Here is a 15191-nt window from a genome sequence, read left to right as displayed (position 1 = left end):
CATTCAAACCATAGTATATGGCAATGTAAATTATTTAGCATAATTCCTGACACATATTGATATCTCACTGAGTTTGACTACTATATTTTCTTATTTTACTTCTGTACACTGTGTTCTCTTTTTTCTTATTTATAATGTGATTGAATCAAGAACCTTTTACCACTGAGCTACATCCCCAGCCCTTTTAATTTTTTTTAGACAAGGTCTTGCTAAATTCCTAAAGCTGGTCTTGAATTTGGGATCCTCCTGACTCAGCCTCCCAATTGCTGGGATTACAGACATGTGCCACTGTCCCCTTTCACATGGTTGGAATCATTCTTGAGTATTATCTATTTGGAAAGGATCTGCAAATAAGATTTTTCTTTTATTTTTCTTCCAAATAATAGTTTTGCTGGTTTAAAACTTTTGAGTTCTAGATATTTTCCTCTTGATTCTGAAAAGGATCAAGTGCCTTTTTCCATCTGACTCTTTGAAATAGAATTCTGATGCCAAAGTATTTCTTTTATAAATAACCTGAATATATATATAAATGTAATGTCATAAATATTAATCTTAGTTTTTTATTCTATAATAGTAGGTGATTTATTTTCATTTAAAGATGTGATTTTTTTCATTGCCTGTAAGTTTTTCTGTATTTTTTATTACTGATTTTCTTTCATTGCCCTGTTATTCCAGATGTATACACATCATTTGATGAGGGTGTTAAGGGGCTTAAGATTGGGCGATTTTGCAGCATAAGAGTTTAGGATTGCAAAGACAAGGATTCCAAAGTGAATGCATTCATTTCCTGTTGCTACTGAACAAATTATCACAAATTTAGTCTGGCCTCAACTGATAAAATTTATGCACTGATTGTTCTAGAGATTATAAATCTAAAGTCACTCTCCCTAGAGTGAAGCCAAGGTATCAGCAAGCCTGGTCCTGCTGGAGAGTCTAGGGAAGGAATGGCTTCCTTACCTTTTTGGAGGCCACATTCTCTAAACCAGTCTTCTCATTGTCAGCAACATAGAATCTTGCTTTCATCGGTGTGCCTCCTTCTTCTTTGGCAGTTAAATCTCCTTCTCTCCTTCTCTTCAATGTATTTGGAATAATATTTGTGGCCCATCCAGATGACCCATGATAACCTTCAAATACTTAAGTTAATTGTATTTGCATAGTCCATACGGGTTTGCCATGGAAGTCAACATTCATAGGTTTTAGTTATTAGAAACTGGATATCTTGAGCCTTGGAGAACGAATAGCATTTGATGTTTTCTATTTTACTTTAATTGGGTTATGTGTAGTGGTCTTCTACAAAGATAAAGATATTTTCAATTCCATCTTTCTAGAAATTGTTTCCTAAGGTAATAAAATCATGTTAGTGAACATGCTTTTTACATGTTAACTGAAAGAAGCCATCAACAAGAGACTACTCCAACCAACCTCTACTGGGAGTTCATGACAACAGCGGGGTCTGCCTTGGTATTCTGCAAATAACTTTTAATTAAATGTCAGACATTTTTGTTCTTAAATGCATTTGGGTGATCCAGCTATGGATTTCTTTTTTACTATCTTTCTCTCTCAATCACTCTTCTAATACCACACACACACACACACACACACACACACACACACCACAGACACAACTTTCTTCTTTCTCTTGCAGCGACACAAAACTGAGGGCTTGCACTTTTAGAATGTTGCTTTTACCTGTGACGTCCTTTGCAAGTGAAAATATTTTTTTTCTCTAGAAAAGATGAAGAAATAATTGAATAGTACATGTTATTTTATTTTACATCAATTACAACTATAATGGAAAGGGCATTAACCATGAAGTTAAATTTGGATTTGGATTTGAAGGTTGCCCTCATGTCACACTACCTGTGTGGTTTTCAACAACTTACTCAGCCTTACAAGCTCCTCATGTATGAAATAAGATTAATAGTATCAGTCTCACAAGACTGCTGAGATGATTACTGAGGAAATGCAGGTGAAAATGCTTAAAGCATAGCCTGCCTATATGAATAATGAGTTTTTAAATCTACTGGGTAAACTAAAGATGTCACTGTGGGACATAGAATTTTATACTTAATAAAAATTCTTCAAGCCCACAGTATAGCTAAGGCACTTCATTAGATGCTTTGTAAAGCAAGGAAAAAGTTACTGGTGCTCTGGAAGTCTAAAATTTAGATATAAAAACAAATGTAAAATATGTAAGTTCACACATAATTAGGATGTAAGGTGAAAATAACATTTGATTAAATCTGACAAGATTTCATGTAAGAGGTGGAGTTTGAACTCGGTTTGGAATTTGGGGTGGGATATAATCCATGTAGATGGAACAGATGCACAAAGAAATCATTTTCTTCTCCAAATCTATGTCTAAAATATCACTATTAAACAGTCTATTGATAAGCATGAATAAAATCCAAAAATTGATTAGCATTATGACGATCTTGGAGATTTTTCACAGAATCACTGGTTCTAGCTGTCTTTCCCCAAATCGGTCCATTTTTGTGCAAATTATATTTTTATTATCCCTCTGAGCCAATTATATTACATATGGGCCAGAAGTAGGTCAGTGACCATTTACTTTGACAACAGCTAGAGATGTGAAATTTATTACAGCCGCCTTTATCATCAGGATAATAGAAAAAAATAGTATACCCCCAAATAGCTGGAACTATCAGTACCTAATCTACTAAATCAGACATATCTGAGAGTTTTTTAACATTAAATTAACAAAAGGCACTATATTGAAATATATTTTGTTTGTAATTATTATGGTAAATTAATTTGTATGCAACTATCAAATGTTCTAATAATTAAGGAAACATTTTCATTATTGAATTAAGGTGATATTAGAAACTTATGCCATTCTTCACATAGAGCGACTAATGCCAGGGTTAAGTAGGGCAGATGCTTTTTTAGAAGTAGGTATCAATTTACACCAAATCTATCCACATTTTTTTTAAACACATGTTCTTTGTGGAGTTCAGATTATTTAATCCATAAGACATTGAAACATGATACAATTTACAAGCAATTTTTTTCAGTTTTAGAAATTGCCTCTAGATTTACTAATATCATACAGTATCTTTAACACACATATAAAATGGTGTTAAATAGCTCTATTACTCTACATATAATTAGTCCCAACTTTAGCCTTTGTAAATATCAATTTATCTTTAACTTATAAATATTCAAATATCCCAAAGGCAACTCTGAATTAGTATTCCCAAAATGATGTTTGAACAATGGAATAATAGTGTGTCCTCCAAAATAACTTCTTTCAAAAATGCACCTAATGATTAATACATAAATACATGTTCTACTGTTCTCATTTTTAGCAGAAATAATTCACATCATTTCATCATTTCTTTAAAACCTTCTATCACCAGTTACATACCAAACTTCCTGAAGTAGGGACTGAACCTTCAATGTATACCTCCACCATTGTACAAGGATTAGGGACTGGTGTTAAGCTATGAAGTCAAAAGGGAAGGAATGTGCCATTGTCCTTATTAACATGGGATACTCGTCTACCAAGCATCAGCCTTTCCACTCTTTCTGCTGAAGCAATTAGACAGAATATCATCTGATGATGGGCCTCACAGTCAGAGATCCCAGGCATGTATTTCCTGTACTGGGGAGGAAGCCACATTAACTCTGCAGGTTCTTAGTGGTTTATGTGGAACTCTTAGCCCCTGAAAAAATCTTTTTAGACCAATGGAAGGTAGAAGTGACTGTAATGTGATTACTTTGTAAGAGAGTAGAGATTCTAAGATCTTAACAGTGTTCTGTCTTGGGGCCAGAGGTCCTTTAGTATTCAGAAGTTCTTGTTATGGGAATAGTCATGTAGGGCATGTACCATATATTACATACCACCTGTGGCATTCCTTAATGAAAATATTAATATTCATTCTAAAAACACATGACAATTCATACAAAGAAATACAGACCATATATAATCTCGTGTCAGTTCAGGGCATGTTTTCAGCCAAATAAGTGCTAGTATCAACTTACCCAACTTCAGATTCTAAAGGTTCTCTGATTTTTGGAGTTGCAGAGAAGGGACCATCAATAATTTACCAAGGATTTTTAAGATGACTCAAAAGAGAACATGCCTGCCATGTTCCAAGGTTAAATATGTGGTTGTGAGGAACTGGCACTGTAATTAATTAGACAAATCTTGGCCACCATTAAATTTATGGCATTTTTTTTAGTGGAGAAATATAACCTAATCCTATCCATTGATAGAATTTTCTGGTTTTAGTGAACTTATTCTGAGGATAAAGTACCACTTCTAATTTGAATGAAACATCCTTTTACTATTGAATTTTATTTTAAAATGTATACCTATAATATAAAACTACAACAAATGAAGAATTTCTCTATAGAAAATACAGTGCCCTGCTCCCTAAAAATAAACAAACAAAAACCTCAACATGGAATCAAAAACTAAATTCTAATCTTAAATATTAATTTTTTTCTTTTGGATCATTCATTTGGGTCTGATTTCTTCTCTGTTCTGACCAGTGCTCATTGCCTTGTGTGTAAGATGTGTGTACATCTGTTTCCTAAGAAAAATATCAGTAAATATGGCATAAGATAGAAGGAAATGTCCTATAGCACCAGAGCATGGGTTGGGAGTTAATCTTAAGAATCTCTTAAAGACCTTGAGATTGCAGATAGTTGGGTTCTTCCAAACATTTATACCTTCTGTACATTGTGACCTGTAACTAAAACTTTTATGATTGTTTTTACATACATATGCGAAACTCTCAAGCACCCAACACACAGTAGGTACTTGATAAGTGATGATTATGAAACTTTTATTACAGTACTGATTAACCTTAACAGAGTAACATGTGGTTGAAAAGAGATGTGTATAATTGTGTTAGAGATCTTCTTTAAACTTTACTTTGTGAAAATGTTATTCTGCTTCTCCCTATAAAACCATTACATTTTTTTGCCAGAATTTGGCAAGAGCTGTATCTGATAATGTTTGATGAAACCATGCAGAATGTACTGTTTTTCAACATTTTCTACAAAGTTTATAGTCAGGAATTATATCCATTTAGTATAAAGAAAGCTCAGAATTCTATGAAAATGGAGGGGGAAAAGTTTTCATTCAATAGCAAAGATATAAATTGTAACCAGGGATCATTGAAAAACAGGCTATAACTGAATTTTGACATAGTGGATGAGGTGGGTCTCATGAAAGTTTTGCTATTTATCTGTAGAATATAGCAAAGCACATGAAGGAGGGTATCTTATGGTAAAACATCTGCTGTAAATAGTAAACTAGAGTTCAGTGAATCACTCTTGAAATCATTCTGTAAGACTGATTACTTAAATATCAAACGCAGTTAAGCAATCTGCTTATTTCTTGTTTACTTATTTAGTTTTTCACTACATCTATGTGAAATTCTCTGCAGGTCATCATAACTCAGTTGAAGACAACTGATAATGAGAAGAATGCTAATTGGTTTCCTCCCTCTTATCACTGATCCCTACACAGTGAGTAACACTTCCACATTCTTCCTTTTGTTCTTACCCCACCTCTTTTTATCTAGACATAATATGAGCTAACAAAGCAATGCACAGCATTGATAAGCAGTATTGAATAGTAGTGCAGTGAAATTGGATTAGAAATAGTGTGTGTTTAAATTCACTGCATTAAAGATTTTCTGAGCAAGCACTCAGCCAAGCAATAAGAAGAAAAAACAAGACCCTGTTTTTACACTTTGGGAACCCAGAGTCTGTCTGTCTGTCTCTCTATATTCAATTATACACACACACACACACACACACACACACACACACACACACACATACACACACACATGAGCTTCAGTGGGAATTAAGAAAGAATATATATCTTTTAAATATCATATATACATAAATCCCAGAAAAATAAGTGCCATGCCAAATTATAGCCAAAGTAATAAACATTTAGACAAAGAATAAACTCTGGGCCATCAGAGACAGGGCCATTATGCTACTCAAAGCTGTGGGTTCTACTCCAAGACTTCTGTGGCCAAACCAACCTCACCTCAAGTTGGGTAAGCCAAGAGTAATCTATCATTTCAGTCCTTCAATTCCACCTCCTTCAAAGAAACTGTCAGGACTAAACTCATGAATTCCCAGACCTTTGATTGCTTCTGAATTTAGTCTATATCCCAAATCTCACTGACCCCTTTGAAAAATAGTCTTAAGAAGGTCTAATAAACAAAACCCAAGATTCTATTTTCTACCTGTAGTATGCTTTTTGCCTCCCTGAGACTTCTCCCAATGCTTCTTCTTTCTTTCAGATGAATGTGTTCCCTAAAAGACCTGTTTCTGCAATGCAGAATTTTCCCCTCAAGCTCTGTTCATTCATTATATCCCCCCCCCGACCCGTGCCAGAACTGGACCCAGACTCTATTGAGAACCCAGTGTCACATGTAGGCCTTAAGAGGTAGCTGTTACCTCCTGTCATCACCATATATAAAGTAACAATCACTACGGTGCCTGCCTTTCTTAATTCTTATTGCAGCTCTCAGACTTCTGCTTCTGCTCTGTCCATAAGGAAGGTTCTCCAGTCCAATAACTCTCTCCCACGCCTTACAGTTGGCTTTTCACCTCATTCACTGAACACCATGACACCCACATCACCCACAGAGATTCCTCCTCTTGACAGCTCATTTAGAACTTTAAGTCACTCTTTCCAGTGCTCTCTACTTCACTCTGACACCCATTATTAAGGCCACAAACCACATCTCTCCATCACCTAAAACTGATAAAATCTGAAGTCCTGCATCTATAGTGAATATTTTTTTCAGCTAATCCTCTGATGACCATTCTTTCACCTTTTCAGAGCCTTTAGTCATTTGACCCTTTATGCTCTGCCTTCTTCTTAGACTTACCTTAAATTGAACCATAATCATAAACATAACCACAGACACCTTTTATCTTCCCAGCCCTCATTTTCAGCTTAGATTCCAATGCTCCATTATTTCAGTTATTCTTTTTTTCCTCCTTGTGAACTTCAATCCTTTGGTCTTTTCATTGCATTCATTTAGCAAAAGTAAATCCTGAAGGAATCCATTTTCTATGTCTTGGGCAGCTGGACAATCCTGGAGGAAATAACAAATAGGGGCGAGTGATGTTATTATTACCCATTGTCATCTAGGTCACTTATAGTACCTGCATATCCTACTCTATTTCTTTTTCACTAGCCTCATTTATTCACAACTATTCTATATCTTTTCTTGGCCTCAATTTATACCATGACAGACCCATCTTTCAGGTCAGTTTATTTCCTGAAAGAGAGAAATAGAAAGTACTAGATGAGACACCATTAAATCCCTTAATAAGAGGACATCCTCATCTATCTTAACTTCCTTCCCTCTTTTTCAAAGGAAGAACACTGTCCCCTACCATGTTTATGTCCAGTCCTTCCCCTCATACCCCTCATTCAATCCCTTTCACTCTCCCAGGAAGCACACGATGTCAATCATATCTTGTGTTTCAGGTAATCTATTCCTCTTTCTCCAGCACTTCCTTCCTATAAGCATTTAAATAGTTCTTTACATCTTTAAGACAAAACAAAATTAACAAAAACAAAACTTTTCTTGACCCCAATTTTACCTCTACCCTCTTTTCTCTCTTTCTCTGTTTCTGTTGACAGATATCCTGAGTATCCAAAGTGTGTATATCTTCTTATGTCCCCACTCTCTCCTTACATATTCTATCAGCCTTATGTCCTGTGTGCATATGTGCTCTGCCAAAACAGCTCTTACTGCCATCAATGATTATTCCATGCCACTAATTTCAAAAACCAATTTCTTGTTCCTTGGCCTATTTTACTCTGAGTAGTGCTTACAACTTTAGGTTAGAAGTTAGAATAAGGTAATTGTTAAAACTATGAGCTGTGTCAGATGGTGAGGAAAGGATTGGTGAATCTGCACTAGCTGGAATTTGAGTCAATCAATTATAATCTCTCTGTTTTCTTTTCTGTAGATGAGAGACAAAAAGATGGTTACTATTAAGGAGTGCTTCTCTCCTGTAAACCAAGAGGCTATCTGGCTATCCACCATTTACATTAAGTGAGAAACTTGGACTTAACTCTTGATGTTTCCTTTATCTTCACTGCCAATAACCAACCACTGAATCATGTCTTTCTATTTGCTAAACTGCTTTCCAAGTCATCCACTGCTCTTATTTTTCACATTTCTTCTCAAAGATTTTGGCACCTGGATCTCCATCGTGCTCTTCAACCTTTCAATATCTGCACAGGTCACCTGTCAATGTCCTGGATCTAAATTCCTTCACAGACTCTCTCCCAGTTGATCTTGTACAATGTCTTGGAAACTAACTTTTAGGGTCATGCTCTCATCTTTGTAAAGGCCAACACTGCAATGCTTCCAGGTTTTCAATTTCAAACCTCACATTCTCCAACCAACACCTCCTCCCTTGCCAGCCAATGCACACTAGGATGACAGCTTAAACAATCCTTTCACCACTCCAGGCACCTCAGTGCATCAGTCCTAACACGCTTTCTCTTTCCATATATTCTTTATACAGTTTAAATTCAAGGTCAATCATTATAATAATTCCTTGCACATGTTTGGGACCACTTTGCGTTTTACTTTCTTGGTACTGTTGGAAAAAAATGAAAACCCTGATTAAATTGTTTGCCTCATTCTCTGCTTGCATGGACAGAGATGTCTCCCCTTTACATGGGGATTGCCTAATAGTTCATTAAACTATTTCCCTTTCTTCCTAGTTATAAAGCTAAACAATATTTACTAGCATCGGTTGGCTTAAGGTGCTGCCATGACATTGAATTTTAGCGGATGACATATGAGAAGAAATGATGCATGCCACTTTCAGGCAGACATATATAAAATTTCTTTAAAATCATTTTTTTTTCTTTTCCACAAATTTCCAACTGGATATCAATGACCAATATGACCTTGGATAACAAGGGTTGAGCTTCCACCAGCCAGTATCACTGAGAGATGGGATTGTATGACCTGGGATTACACCCTTACCATGTATTAAATTTTATGTTACTGAAATGTATTTCTATTGGATCAGGTCAGTACAATTTCAGGATTTGTCTGTTATAGCAGCTTGGAATATGTTAATAAATAAAGCCATCATGGAACCATGTCTGTAGATAAACACACAGTTATGTTAATTGGTTTTACTTTTAAGTTCATGATCACTAACCTTAATTATTGCCCAGCAATAAAAATAAACTCTCCTATCCTGTTCATATCCTATCTTTTCCGATCCTATCTTACTATCATAGATAATAACTTTTGGCTTTTCGTCTTTGCTCAAAGTTCACACCTGGTCTCTCTATAGATATCATCAATATTTTTAAAATATATACAGAATTTAACTACTTCTTCAATCCAGGACAAAGCTCTATTTTATGTCCTTTTACCAAAACAGTCCCCTAACTGGTGTCTCTTTTCTGTTTCTTTCAACACAGCCCAGCAGACAGGGTGATATTCTCAAACTGCAAGAAAAATTATTTCAGATCTCAAAACCCTCCAGTTTGGCTTTGCATTAGTTCGGGTCCAGTCAGAAAAACAGAAGTAACCCTAGATATTTCAAACTTAGGGAACTAATTTGGATGTCAGATGCCTGGAAGAGCAGAAAATAACAGAGATTAAATGCTGGGAGTAGCAGCTGCTACAGCTGGGCCAAGGGAAGTCAAAGGGTTAGCAGAACTAGGAGTTGAGAAGAGGGACTCTGCAGGGCTGGTTCTCTGCTAAGGGAGAAGCCACTGCCAGAATGTGTTGCTTCCTCAGAGAGTGTGCCACCACACTATGCTGGAAGTGTCATCAAACAATGGAGGCTGATCCAGTTGCTGTTTCTGGGGCAATACTGGGAAAGACTGGAAAAACAGGAAGGAAGTCCCCACTGCCCTTCTTTCCATGTATCGGGAGGTAGAACCTAAAGGGAAGCCAGTTGGCAAGGGTAACTGAGAAATGTAATTTGAAAAATCTTTTGGCTACTCTGCACTCATAAACACTCCTCTACACATATTTTGATTCCCATACAACAGTTAAGATGTCATGCTTCCACCCAGAAAAGTCCAACTCACTTTTACACAAGTGAAGTCATGCATAATTTTTCCATGAAGAGGAGACTCCATTTCCTAGTATTTACCATGCCCTATCTCTGAATGATGGGAACTCCTCTTACTGGTTAGTCACATTCACACCAACGATCCTTACATGAAGAATGGGGCTAAAATCAAGGATGAAAAAATTAGTGACTTCTTTGGTCTTAGACAGATCGATTCATGTGTACAGACAGTTCAGCTGCTGGGATGGCTGTGCCTGTCTTTGGATATTTTTGTGCATCTGGACCTAGGGTGGATGACCTGTCCCTGTTCCATGTGGCTTCTCATTCTCCAGATGGTAATCAACAGGCTCTTCTCCAAGGCAGTTGCAGAGCTCCAGAGAGAGGGCAGAAGGAAACAAAGTCTGTTGAGAATCAGGCATGGAATTCACAAACATATCATATTCAACTGGCTAAGGTGTAGAAAAACAGATTTCCTGTCTTGAAGGGAGATGCTATATGGACTGCTACTTTACAATATGTTACCTGTACACATAAGCAAGGAAGAAAACAAATGTAACAGAGCTTTCTTTTTCCCACTATACACTTTCTCCCTTAATTACCTTGGTGATATAGATTTTTCCCCAGTTTAACCAGTGGTCCAAAATGTTTGTGTTCTTAGGATTAGTATCCATTTTGTCCAGCGCACAGTCTTCTATTAAATGTGTGCAAGCATGTTTCAGGAAGGCTTAGAAAACTTTTATGGGCTATAATTGTAGCAGTGTTGGAAGGTCCTTTCTCAAAAGAATCCAGTCTCCTTTTTGATCAAAGAATTCCAGGTCTGTGAATTGGCTGAGGTCCGGGAGGTAGGTGAGAAACCTAATATTTCATATTTCTTCCCACCAGACCAGAGTTTTTACTTTAGAAGTCTGCCCGTGCATATCACTCCTGTTCTATTTCATTCCTAAGAAATAAAGCAACCAGAATCAAAAATTCCTGCAAGTCAATTCTGATTACCAATCCTTCCTTATTGCATTTATAATGACTAATAAATCTTATTTTTTTAAGTTAGTGTTGTGAATGACTTCTGCTACTCTGTGATCCCATGATACCCACTGAAATCAGAAATCCCTTTTCTTTTCTATTTCTTTTTTTGGGTACCAGGGATTAAATTCAGGGGCACTCAACCACTGAGCCACACCCCCAGGCTCTTTTGTATTTTATTTAGAGACAAGGTCTCACTGAGTTGCTTAGCGCCTTGCTTTTGCTGAGGCTGGATTTGAACTTTTGATCCTCCTGTCTCAGCCTTGAGAGCCACTGGAATTACAATTGTGTGGCCCAGCTAGGAATCCCTTTTCAATGACAGCGTCTCCCTTTGCCATCATTAGCTTAGCTGCCCTAGAGCTCTCTGAAGATGTTGTGCATGCAGGAGTGAAGGAATGTTTTCTGTGGTCTCTAAAGAGATGCAATGAGGTAAGAGATAGGCCAATTTCACAAGGATAGTCTACTTTAACATTCTTGTAACTGTAATCCTTTTCTTTACCCTAGACCAGAAAAATTTTCATCCAACTTTACTGAAAGAGGACCACGGCTGAATCCAATAAAAGAAATATATTGTTAGAACAGCTTTCATCTGCTCAATTTACTATGTAAAATCTGGAAGAAATATATGTTGATAAACTTGGCCTGATCCAATGTCACATTTCACCCTCCTTGACCTAATATCCTTATTATATGTTATATTACATGTGCCATAATCACCTATATTTCTAGGATTTTGCCATTATATTCAGAAAAATAAGCCTGGAATGGTGGTACATGCCTGTATTCCTTTGATTCAGGTAACTGAGGCAGGAGGATCATGAGTACAAAGTTAGCCCCAGAAACTCAGTGAAGCCCTAAGCAACTTAGAGCGACCCTAAGTAAAAAATATTTAAAACTGGTTGGGGATGTTGCTCGGTGGTTAAGCACCCTTGGGTTCAATGCCTGGTATTCCCCTCCCCTGAAAGAAAGAAAGAATGAAAAGAAAGAAAGAAAGAAAGAAAGAAAGAAAGAAAGAAAGAAAGAAAGAAAGAAAGAAGAAAGAAAGAAAGGTAGAAAGAAAGGAAGGAAGGAAGGAAGAAAGAAATTGTAATTTTTTTGGGGGGTGAGAGGGATATAGCCTGTTTCTTCCTGGACTGGACTTTTCACTTGTCCCTATTGGAATACACTTAAAAATTTTCTAGCTATATAGCTCTGGACACAATTTTGGTAATAAGTCTTGAGGACAATAAGAATCTCCTTTGAAAGGAAGGCTCAGGTAGATTTTCATCTTGATTTGTATCAACCCAGATGTTCCCGCTCCTTCCCAGTCAATGTTCTGATTTTCACTTAGACACTGTGAAAGTATTTACAGTCTGTGAATATGCCTTCCATTGTAATTTTTAGAACTGACCCAAATACTTAAATGTTGAGTTTAATTTTTAGCCATTTCTGCCCTGCTACATATGAACTAAAGTGAATATACTGATACAAATTTTTTTTAAAAAAATTCTTGTAGAATCATAAGAGAAACCTTGAGATTGTTAAGCTGAGTCATCCTGCTTTTGTATACTCTCCATTTCAGTCAGAAGTAGTCATTCTACCTTCTAGTCCTCACGGCTGCAGCACTTTGCCCCTTAGGATTCTTGTCTCAGTAAGCACTTTATTCCAAGGAATCAGAGGTGATAATTTAAATAAATACAGTTGGTCCTCCTTCTCTGCAGATTCAACCAAATACAGGCAGAAAATATTTGGAAAAAAAACAAACCTGTGTCTTTATTGATGATGCACAAACACTTTTCCTGTCATTATTCCCTAAGCAATAAAATGAAGTAAATATTTATATACTGAATGAAGTAAATATTTATATATAACATTTATAGCATATTAGCTATTGTAAGTAATCTAGAGAGGATTTCAAGGTTACAGTAGGATATGCATAGTTATATGCAAATTTTGGGTGATTTTATGCAAGGGATTGGACATCTTCAAATTTTGGTATCCACAGGAGGTCTTAGAACCAATTTCCAAGGATACTGAGATGACTGGCTATACTGCATTTTTTTTTTTTTTTGCCAATACGGTATCCCATTTACTACAACACGAAATTAAGCATTAAGTTCAAGATCAAGGACATATCTAAAAATTCCATAATCCCATCTTTGAGGGTTTCCTGGCATCATTCCCAGGGCTTCACTGACCAGTAGGAAAACAGAAAGCATGCTGAGAAATTTGAACAGAAGGTATTCAAACAGAATTGGTAACATGGTTGTTTGAAGGTTGAAAGGACAAAAAGAGAAATTGCAGCAACCAGATATTTTAAAAAAAAACAGGAGAGAGGGTCCATTTCTAGGTGCTCAGGGCTGAAATAGGTGAAATGAAATTCCCAGGACCTAGAAGGTTAAAGGGAGAACACAATAGAATTGACACCGAGACCAATTCTTCCCTCTGAGAAGAAGGTCCTTAATGGCTGCTGCCACATCTTTGAAGACATACTGGGGGATTGGCAATGCCTGGAAGTCCTTGAATAAGGTCAAGGTTGAAGCTATTAGCTGCTACTCATCAAATGAACAGCCAAAGTGACCGGTAAACCCCTCATCTCTTCCTATTGCCTTCCAATCTCCTTCTACTGCCTTTATTGATAAAAGTTAACAGGAAGTCTTTTGACTAACAGGGAATTGTAGTTTACAGAGTCCCAGCCCCGGCAGCATTGAGAATACTGTAGGATGTCTTCAGAATCAAGAGATCATAGATGAATAGCTAACACAGGCTTCTCATGTCACTGATAAAAGCTAAATTCCTACAGTGATCCCAGCTTCTACATAATATAGCTCCTTGATACTTCTCCAGTTAATTTCCTACTCCTATGGTTCCAGCCCTATGAACTCCTAGTTCTTTCCTGAACACACTGGTCATGTTCATTGTGCCTGGAATGCACTTCCCTGAGGTCTTCATGACTAACTCCCTCATTCTCTTCCACACAGGTATTGCTCTCACAGTGAGACCTTCTCTGGACTTTCCAACTACAATATCAACTCCTTCCCTGCTTTCTTTTCCTTTATGCACTATCACTCTATGATATACCCTATATCTTACATATTTATCTTATTGTATGTCTTTTCCAGTAACATGTGAGCTTCATGGGGGGGGAGAACTTTCTTTGTTTTGCCCACAGCTGAATCCTCAGTGAAAAGAACAGTGCCTAACCTGTAACTGACATTGAATAAATATTTTTATTAATAAATATCCACTAACATAACAACAGTCCTAGTCAACTCTCACCTGGAAACAACCAGGAGTCTACTTGCTGCTGTCTCTTTATCCATTCTTCCGCTGATGATCCACATTCAACGCTGCTGCTATACTGATTTAAGTAATCTAATAAGACTGTACCGTAAGTAGCTAGAGAACAAGAGTCCCGTCTTATTTATAGTTACATTTCTACTTCTTCCTTTCAATCATGGCTTTGTATCTAAAACTGACTTACATAGCTAAAATTTACTTATTTGGAGTTCCTTTAATCATTTAATAGTAAAGTTTCCAAAAGGTAGCATCTTTATTAACAGTTTTGCACTTGTGATTTTTCATTATCATATTTGTACATTTCTGCAAATTCTCTTATTACCTACTTTGATCCTTCACACCATAAAAAACAAGAGGATCATTCTTAATTTGGCCTTTCTTAAGTCGAAACAGGAAGGGAAAATACATATATTATTTAACATAAAAGTTACAGCTTTGAAATGCAGCCTGTGAACTGGCACCTGTGTTAAATTCTAGGTTTTTATTTCAGAGTAATTTATTATAAATTGAATATGTGTTTCTTTGTGAAATTCCTTAGGAATAAAGCATAATAAAATCTCACTTAAGTAATCATTTAGAAAACATAAGAGATGTAAGTTACAAAATTTGAACATTTATTTTATATTTGGCACAGTAGTCTAGAGGTCTAAAGGGAATAATTTTTAATAAAATTTCTATCAATTCTTGTCTTGGTTCCACAATAAAGAATTATGTTCCCTGTATTTTTTCCCCAAACAAACCCTGTTTCTCTACTCTGTAAAAGCAGCATACTTTTAGGAATGAACAGATTGATATAGTCTGAGGGGAGGACAAGATACAAT

This window comes from Ictidomys tridecemlineatus, unplaced genomic scaffold (genome assembly GCF_052094955.1).
Source record: "Ictidomys tridecemlineatus isolate mIctTri1 unplaced genomic scaffold, mIctTri1.hap1 Scaffold_596, whole genome shotgun sequence".
Classification (NCBI taxonomy): Eukaryota; Metazoa; Chordata; class Mammalia; order Rodentia; family Sciuridae; genus Ictidomys; species Ictidomys tridecemlineatus.
The sequence above is the reverse complement of the archived record's forward strand: the minus strand, read 5'-3'. Positions refer to the sequence as shown.